The sequence below is a fragment of the Chrysochloris asiatica genome, unplaced genomic scaffold (assembly GCF_000296735.1).
Source record: "Chrysochloris asiatica unplaced genomic scaffold, ChrAsi1.0 scaffold00388, whole genome shotgun sequence".
Taxonomy (NCBI): Eukaryota; Metazoa; Chordata; class Mammalia; order Afrosoricida; family Chrysochloridae; genus Chrysochloris; species Chrysochloris asiatica.
In genome coordinates, this window is record NW_006408906.1 from 1,939,391 (window position 1) to 1,949,910 (window position 10,520).

Sequence of the window (10,520 nt, forward strand, 5' to 3'; positions counted from 1 at the left end):
AGTAACTTATGATGTGCAGATGATACAACCTTGCTTGCTGAAAGTGAAGAGGACTTAAAGTGCTTACTGCTGAATAGCAAAACCATAGCACCATAGCCTTCAGTATTATTGCACCTTAATGCAAAGAAACAACAACAAAAAATCCTCACAACTGGACCCATGAATAACAGCATGATAAATGAAGAAAAGTTTGAAGTTGTCAAAAATATGATTTTGCTTGGATCCACTATCAACACTCATGGAAGCAGCACTCACAAAATCAATTGACATGTTTCATAAGGCAAATCTGCTACACAAGACCTCTTTAAAATTTTCAAGAGCAAAGATGTCATTAGGAGAACTAAGGTGTGCCTGACCTAAGCCATGGCATTTCCAATAGCCTCATATTATTCTTTGCTCTCGGGTAATATTTCATGAGCATAGAATGAGTTTTGCAACAACACCTAGTTTGTAACTCACATGGAAAATTCATCTTTAATAAATGTAAGTATATGCCAGCAACTTATTTATTCTTCGATAATCATGTTCTATATTATTCCTGGGAACACAGTTGGAATGATATTTCCCATATACAATAAGTTATTGCCATGTATTAATTTCTAGCTATGAATTAATTTCTATCAAAGATATCACTTTGAGGCCTAAGGTACGCTTGACCCAAGCCATGGTATTTTCAATTACCTCATATGCATATGAAAGTTGGACAATGAATAAGGAAGATCATAGACTTATGCATGTATTTGAATCATGGTGTTGGAGAAGAATATTAAAAGTAGCATGGACTGCCAGAAGAATAACCAAATTCGTCTTGGAAGAAGTACAGCCAGAATGTTCTTTAGACTTGAGCATGGCAAGACTTCATCTCTCATATATTGGACATGTTTTCTGGAGAGAACAGTCCCTGGAGAAAGACATCAAGTTTGGAAAAGTGAATGGTTAGTGGAAACGAGGAAGACTTCCAATCAATTGATGGAATATATAAATTGCTATCATTTTTTGGGAAAAACTGTATCTATAATTTAAATAAACCTAACGTTGTTGTTCTTTATACTTCTGGCACAGTACTTTCAGTATACTTTTCCAACACTGTAATTCATATTCATTGATTTTTTTCCAAAGTCTTTGTTCAACAGATGGATTGACACAGTGGCAGCAACAATGGCAGCTTAAACATAAAAGTAATTGTAAGGATAGCTTAGAGCCGGGAAGCAATTTTTTCTTTTGTGCATAGGGTTGCTATGTGTTGGCACTGACTTCATGACACCTAATAACTATACAACATGAATAAGAAAGGAAGTTGTGTATACCTCTTTTAACTATTACTCCTAAGAACCTCTTGTATTCTTTCTATTTTTGCTATCTTTAACCAAATAAAGAGAAAAACATTGGAACCTCAGTACTGTATATGTGCCTAAATGGATCATCACTAGGAGGAAAGCCATCTGACAGGTCTACCAGTTATCGATTGAGGTGATATATAAATTGCTATCATTTTTTGATAAATTAGAACTATAATTTAAATAAACATAATGTTGTTATTGCTCTTTGTTCTTCTGGAAGTTCACAGTACCTTCAATATTCTTCTCCAACAATATAATTCATGTGCATTGATTTTTTCCAGTGGTCTTCTTTGTTCAATGTCCATAAATAAAATATAATTATGCATTATAATATAGTCACAAATTAAATATAATAATTATATTTATAAACAGCAGCAGCTAATTAAAATGAAAGAAAATCTGAAGTCTGCACTACATGCTATTTAATCATTTCAGAAGGAGATGCTTAAAGTAAAAAAGGCTTCACTTATAATGTTATTTAAAGATTAAAGAAGCTCCCATAGAGCAGTGCCTGCCACACAGTTGAATTTACGTGTCTTTCCTCTGACATCTTTGGAATTACCATGAAGTCAGCCAAGACCAGAAATTATTACAGTTTAAAAAAATTCATTTATTCATCCAAGATGCCTTGGTGTGATTTGATGCATAGCCTGAATGTTTTCCCAAAATCTGTAGTGAATTACAATATATTGCTATGGTTTTATTGTAGTTTACTATCTTAACTAAACTACTTTAAAACTTATTGTTCTAGAGCAAATGAATTGTAAATCTACAAATGAACAGAAAAAAAAAAAAGTTCATACCTTGATAAAATACACTTCATTAAGCTTTTCTTTCATTTTCCATTTACTCTCCAGGGCCTCTTAAAACACAACCAAATTTGAATTCTTAATTATAAATAGCCATTTTGGAATTATTTTATCAATTTTAACTTATAGCTATATATGTATGCAAACTTTCTTATTAGTTAATTTCCAAATAAATGTGTAAGTATGTATGTCTTAGTACATACCATAATTTTTCTTTTTTATTTCTGTTGTGGTTGTTATTAAGTGCAGTCGAGTCAGTTCTGACTCATAGTGACATCATATAGGGTTTCCAAGGAGTGACTGGTGGGTTTGAACCACCAATCCTGTGGTTCAAACTGTGTTGCGGTACAGTGATTATCTTACAGCGCTGCACCTAGGAGAGGCACTCGATTGCATATATTTATTGTTAAACGCGTTTTAGTTGGTTCTGACTCTTTGTGGGAGCAAGCCTCATCTTTCTCCCATGGAGCAGCCAGCTGGCTGGAACCACAGACTTTGTGGTTCTAAGTCCAGTGCTTATTATACGGAACCTCTGAACTCCCCAGGTGAGGAGGGAGAGCAGAGTAAGTGTTTTTGTGGCTCATCTCAGTTTACATCTTTTAACTGCTGTGAAACTTGTCTTTGGAGTGTTTAGATTTTGTGTTTCTTGCTCAGGATTGTTAGTGTAGTTATAACCAGTTACCTGTCATAAACAGTACTTTCCAACTGTTTTTGTAAGTTTTATGGTTTATTGGTTAACTAAGGTTGGAACTGGGAACTTTCGATCATGTCTGTTTATGCCCTTTTACATTGCAAACTAGTCTTAATTTAACAGACCAAGTGTGCTTCTTAGTCCCCATGAATTTCATCAATATAAATTTTCCTGCTTTTTAACCCACAACAAGTATCAGGGAGAAAAAATAAAAGAAGATCCTATACTTACATTTCTAAAGTAACAATGACTGTTTTTTCTATTTATAATGGTACAAGTTCGTATTATATTCTTCCACCTCCATTTGTTTATTAGGTTTCTCTTCTGTCTTCTACTCAGTTAACGGAGTCCTGGTGTGGCGCTGTGGGTTAATGCGCCAGACTGCAAAGCCGTTTGAACTGAAAGATGGGCGGTTCAAGCTCACCAGCTGCTAGGAAACCCTACATAGGGTCGCTATGGGTCAGAACTGACTCGACAGTACTTAACAACAACAACAACAACAACAACTCAGTTAATACAGTTTTCAGGAAATGCATAAATTTACATATTCAATTTTCCCTTTAACAGCACTATTAGTACCCTTAAACTTCCATAATTTTCCTTTTTTTTTTCTAGAATACTTAAAGATTTTGGGATGATAATATCTCAGCAGTATTAGAACAAAACTTGGAAAAAAAACATTTAAATAGAGCAGACATTTTCAAACAGAATGCATTCCTTTCCCTAAAGATGGCAATTGTTGCAAAATTTACAGAGATAGTATTGTTGGTGCTGTTGTGAGATGCCATTAAGTTGGTTTCAACTAATAGTAACCTTACACTCAACGGAAGGAAACACTGCCCCGTCCTACACCATCCTCACAACTGTTATATTTGCCTCCCATTGCTGCTGCTACTGTGTCAAAACCATCTTGTTGAAGATCTTTCTCGTTTTCCCTGACCTTCCATTTTACCAAGCACGATGTCCTTCTCCAGGGACTAGTTCTTCCTAATAAGAGTTCCAAAATAAGAGAGACAACGTTCTCTAAGGAACATTCTGGTTATAGATTTCCCAAGACAAATTTGTTTGTCATCTGGCATCCCATGGTACTTTTAATATTCTTTGCCAATACCATGATGTAAACGCATTGATTCTTCTATGGTCTCTCTTATTCATTGTCCAACTTTCACATACATGTGAAAGGATAGAAAATACCATGCTATCTGGTCAACCTATTGGAAGAGATTCACATTTGTGACCATTCCAAAGAAAGGCGACTTGATACTATTAGTTTATCATAAAGGTCTTTCAAAGTTTTCAGCAATCATTGAATCATCTATATGTAGACATTGAAAACCTTTTTTAACAAGGCATATTTTTTCATACAAATTAAATGCTTTCAGACTCATAGAAGATTAGATACACAAGCAAATTTAGACAGGAAATACTGACTTGAGTATTGTCCTTTCTTAGATTTCATTCTTAGTAAATAATAATAATAATAAAGACTTACACACATAAAAGCAAAAATGAATCAAACTCAGTAATTATAAATATTATTCCTCTTCTTTGTATGTATAATTTATTTTATATGAAATTTTCTCTACTTTTTATAAGCAAAAATCTCTGAGAGAAACTGCTTTGACAATCTTTAAGGCTCTTATAGAAACTGAGGTACATGAGTGATCACTAAGGATCATTTATACTGTACTTGTGATTCATTTATACTATAAATTACTGAAATATGTTATCTTCACATTAATTCAGGCATAAATCACTTTGCTTTACATACCAGCACAGAGATGTCAGATCAATAAAGACTAAATCAGTGAATTCACTTTCTTGATGGTTTGATCAGCCCAAGAAGGCTTTAAACTTGTCATTTTACTCCCTTAGAGGCATTGGCAAGAGTCTGATGGTTTGTTATGTCCTAGCAGACAAATTACCATGGCATTTAACTGTCCTAAGTGGAGCAATAGCACCCCTCATCTGACAGTTTGCTATACTGTGGTGGCTTGTGAGTTGCTGTGATTCTGTGAATCTGAACAACAGATTTGATACATTAGACACTAAAGACCGAATACCAGAAGAGTTTAAGAGGCCAGGAATGACAAATTGAAGAGGAATAGTGTTGCATTCATTGTCAAAAAGAACATATCCAGATCAGTCACGAAGTACAACGCTGTCTGTGATAGGTTAATATCCATTTGACTACAGTTAATATCCATGGAAGACCAGTTAATACCACTATTATTCAAATTTACCCACCAATCACTAAATCCAGTGAACATCATATAGGAAGAAATCAAAAAGTCATTAAGAAGACAAGAAAGAAGGAAAAGATCAAAATGGATATCAGAAGAGACTGTGAAACTTGTATCCAGCCAGAGTAGAGATGCTAAAGCAAATGGAAGAAATTAGGAGGTAGATCAGCTCAAGAAGATAAAGCCAAATATCACAATGAATTGTGCAGAGATCTGAAGTTAGAAAATCAAAAGGGAAGAACCCATTCAGTATTTCTCAAGCTGAGGGAACCGAAGAAAATATTCAAGCCTCAAATTTTGTTATTGAAGGATTCTCTGGGCAAATTATTGAATGATACAGAGCATCAAAAGAAGATGGAAGGAATACACAGAGTCACTGTATCAAAAGGAAATGGTTGATGTTCAACTGTTTCAAGAGGTAGCATAGGATCAAGAGCCAATGATACTGAAGGAGGAAGTCCAAGGTGCATTGAAGGAATTAGCAAAGAACAAGGCACCAGGAATTGATGGAATAAAAATGGAAATCTTTCAAAAAAGTGAGGTGGCACTGGAGGCACTCATTCATCTATGCCAAGAAATTTGGAAGACAACTATCTGCCCAACTGTTTGGAAGAGATCCGTATTTGTGCCCATTGCAAAGAGAGGTGACCCAACAAAATGCAGAAATCATCAGAGAGTAGCTTCGATAGCCCCTGAGAGTAAAGTTTTACTAAAGGTAATACAGAAACGATGACAAGCATACATTGACAGAGAACTTCCAGAGGTTCAAGCTGGATTCAGAAGAGGATGTGGAACTAGGGATATCATTGCTGATGTTAGATGGATTTTGGCTGAAACCAAAGAATACTAGAAAGATGTTTACCTGAGCTTTATTGACTATGCAAATCCTTTCAATTGTATGGATAATGACAAGCTATGTGTGAATCCTGACATAAGTCATTGTGAAGTATGAGTATTCTGGAACACTTAATTGTGCTCATCAGGAATCTGTACATAGACCAAGAGGCAATTGTTTGAACAGAACATGGGAACACTGAATGGTTCAAAATTAGAAAAAGTGTGAGACAGGGTTGTATTCTTTCACCATACTTGTTCAGTCTGTATGTTGAGCAAATAATCTGAGAAGTTGGGTTATATGAAAAAGAAAGTGGCATCAGGACTTGAGGCAAACTCATTAACAACCTGTAATATGCAGATGAAAGTGAAGAGGACTTAAAATACTTACTGATGAAGGTCAAAGACCATAGCATTTGGTATGGATTGCATCTTTAAGTAAAGAAAACAATAATCTTTAGCACTAGACCAATATACAACATTCTTATCAACAGACAAAAGATCAAAGTTGTCAATGACTTCATTTTACTTGGATCAACCATCAACACTCAAGGAAGCAGCAGTCAAGAAATCAAACAATGTATTGCATTAGGCAAAAGTGCTGCACATGACCTTTCTAAAGTGTTGAAGAGCACATAAGTCAGCTTGAGGACTAAGGTATGTCTTACACAAGCCATTGCATTTTAAATAACCTCATATGCATGAGAAAGCTGGACAGTGAATAAGGAAAACCGTGGAAGAATTGATGAATTTGACATTTGGTGTTGGAGGACCATATTGAAAATGCCATGGGCTGCCAAAAGAAAAAACAGATCTGTATTGGAAGAAGAACAGTTAGAGTGCTCCTTGGAGACCTGGATGGCCCGACTTCATCAATCATAGTTCAGATATATTGTCAGGTGGAACCAGTCAATATATAAGAAGCTAGAAGGCTATCATCTTTGCTAAGTTGGAGGGTCAGAGAAAAAGAGGAGGTCCCCAAGCAAGATGGTTTGGCAAAGTGGCAGCATCAATGGGCTCAAGTGTGGCAACAATTGTGAAGTTAGCCCAGGACCAGACAGTGTTTCATTCTGTTGTACATAGGGTTGCTATGAGTTGGTATCAACTCAATGGCACCTAACAACAAGTGGAGAGAGAAGAATACTTTTGGTAACTGGATAGAAAACCTTATAATCATAAAGGATATCTATTTGTTAGGTCAGCAATATGCATAAGCTATAGGCCTTGAAATGCCACCTTCTATAGGAGTTTTCCTCTTCCTTCCACTGCTTACAACTTGAACCACTTTACTGTTCTGATGAATTTCCATAAATGAAGTCTATTCATATTTTTGTTGTCAGTGGTGACTGGCACAGATGATGGAGAATGCAGGAGGTTAGTTACTGCATGAAATGGGCAGTATATTCATTTTGGGAAAATAAGACTTCCCACCATAGGTTAGGTCCTAAATACTGGTAGTAAAAAATATATTTTGTAATCAATTTCATTTGATTATTAAATAGAACTTAGAATTAGAGGGCAGGGGTGCTTCAGTCAAAGGAGCCCTGGTAACATAATGGTTTAATCATTCAGCTGCTAACTGAAAGTTTGGTGGTTCAGACCCATGAGCTGTTCCATGAAAGATAAAGGAGCCATTCTGCTTCTGTAAAGATTTACAGCTTTGGAAATACTGTGAAGAATACTCTGTCCTATAGGGTCACTATGAGTCACATCAACTTGATGGCAGTGGCTTCGGTATGGTGATTTGTATAGCTCAGGAATAGAATTCTTGCCTTCAATGCAGGAAATTGGGTTTGACCCCAGTCAATGCACTTTAAGTGTAGCCACCACTCATCTATCCTTGGAAGCTTCTGTGTCATGGTCAAGTTTCCAGACTAAGGTAGACTACAGAGGAAGGTCTGGAAATATACTTCTAAAAATCCCATTGTACATGGTCAGGGACCAACTTAACAGCAAATTTCAATTTAGAGTTATGCATTCATTCTGCATAAATGCATTCATAAGGTTCAATATTATGGAATTTTCTTATTTGAATCATTATGTTGAACAATGAGGGAGAGAAAAACAATTCTTGGTTTTATAAATAGGCAGAGTTATTTGACTACTAGCATGAAAAAAAAAAAAAAAAAAAAAAACCTTAGTATCCTATTTGTTGTTGTTGTTATGTGCCGTGGAGTCGGTTCCAACTCATAGCAACCCTGTACAGGGTTTCCGAGGCTATAAATCTTCACGGGAGCAGAAAGCTGGTAGTTTTGAACTGCTGACCAGGAGATTAGCAGCCCAATTCATAACAAGTATGCTACTAGAGCTCCTAGTATGCTATATAGAGTTTTGAGTTTATAAAACTTTAAATCTCTACGGGTACAAAGAGCCTCATCTTTTTCCAGCATAGCTGATGGATTTGTACAGCTGACTTGAAGTTGCAGTTAGAAGCCCAATGCCTAACCCATAGCACCACCTCAATTCCTTGTCTTTAGACTGCTAAGTGCTGTCGAATCGATTCTAACTCACAGCAACCCTGTATTGGGTTTCCAAGAAGTAGTTGGTGGGTTTGAACCACTGACCTTGCAGTATACAGTATACTGTTTATGTTAGAACATGGTAAATGATACCATCAGTATAATATTTATCTTGGATTAAATGAGAAATGGAATTTTAGATTCATAAGGAGTTATAGTAGTATAGTGTTTATGAGTGAGCTGTTAACCTCAAGGTCATCAATCCAAACTACCAGCTGTTCCGCAGGAGAAAGATGAAGCTTTCTGCTCCTGTAAAAGTTTACAGCCTCAGAAACTCTAAAAGCAGGATCACTACGAATCAGAACCAAGTCCAAGGCATACTACCACCACCACTACAGTTTGCCAGGTAGTAGCGTCAATCTGTAGTAGATGTTGTTGTTGTTGAGTGCCGTTGAGTTGATTCCCACCCATAGCGACCCTGCATAGTATTTCCAAGGAGCAGCTGGTGAGCTTGAACCACCAACCTTGCAGTTCAAACTGACTTTCGCAGTCTGACGCATTAGCCCACAGCACCACACCAGTACTCCCTGTGGTATGTAGAACATATATATTGGTGATCTCAAATCATGCAGAAAGGACTTAATGAATGATAAACATGAACAAAGTTGTGCAAATCTGTGACCAGCAGGTCTCATATTGTTGTTGTCAAGTGCCATTGAGTCAGTTCCAACTCATAGCAACTCTGTATAGGATTTCCAAGGAGTGACTAGTAAGCTTAAACCAGCAACCTTGCTTTTCAAGCTGTTCAGTACATTAACCCACAGCACCACACCATGTTTCATATTAAATGTACACAGAGGATACACTTCCACTGGTTGATATCCAAGAGGACAAAAATTTTCTCTTTCTTCTCTCTTCTCCCCTCTGCACTTTCCAAAATATGAGCAGGTAGCTCATTATTCAGCCAATCAAATTCAGCTTCATGGATAATGAAGTCACCAGTTTGTGGGTTTCTTAAGGAAAAGAGAGAGCCTCTCGAATTTACGAAACTTCCCACATGTGCAAAACACTTGCTGTCTGTCCTACCACTTCTTCTTCCATCCTAAGAAAAGTTTAATTCAGTGGTAGAGTCAAATGTCCTCACAGACATCAGTTTAATGATGAAACAATTAAAAAGGAAAAGAGTTCAAACACGTTTGTTCCAGATATATTTTTTTTTACTTTTGGTGGGATTGCCAAAATTTAAAAGAAAATTTGGTCAGTATACAGAGAAGCACAGCGTGTATTGGCCTTGATTATTAATAGTGCTGTCAAAATAAATATCAGTATTAACAAAAAGAGCTCATCTAGACCTTTTGGGCAAATAAGGTGCTGAGTTTATAGGAAATATTCATGAAATGAATCCTCTCCCTCCAAAATTTCATTATACTTGAAAGTTAACAGTCTAAAACTGTTGCACTTTTCAAGCTGTTTATTTAGTCTGGAAGCTCTGTGATTCAAATTAATCCCTTGGTGACTGCCTCCACCCCCATTGTTTTCTTTATTAGGAGGAAAAGATTCCCATATGTTTCCATGTAAGACAGAATGACTCAGCTGTTTTATATTTAATGCACTCTTGGATAGCTGCTTTTGATTTTTTATATGCTGGTACAAGCCTATAGAAATTGACTGTGACACAGTCTGTTGATAAAATCTAAGAATATGCCTGGCAAAATACAAATTTATGGTCTGGTTTAATATATGCAGAAAATCTGAGTCTGTCTAATGCCAGTATCTACTAGTATCTCTCAAATACATTTTTTGTTCTAACATTAAATCTCGTCAAATAATGGAAGTGATGTGATTGCTTTGATGATTGTAATGATGAGGTAATGGAATGTGCTTATATCCTGATACTCTTCAGCAACCAGTAACCTAATTACAAGAAGTCATAATTAGCATTAAAAGAGAGAACAATGTGATAAAACTTTCATTTTTATCAAAATGAGTCTGCCAAACCTATCTATGACCACATGATGGTGGTGCTGATTATATGTAGTGTAGTCGGTTCCGACTCATAGAGACCCTGTACAGGGTTTCTGAAGCTATAAATCTTTGTTGTTGTAATGTGCTGTGGAGTCAGTTCCAACTCATAACAACCCTGT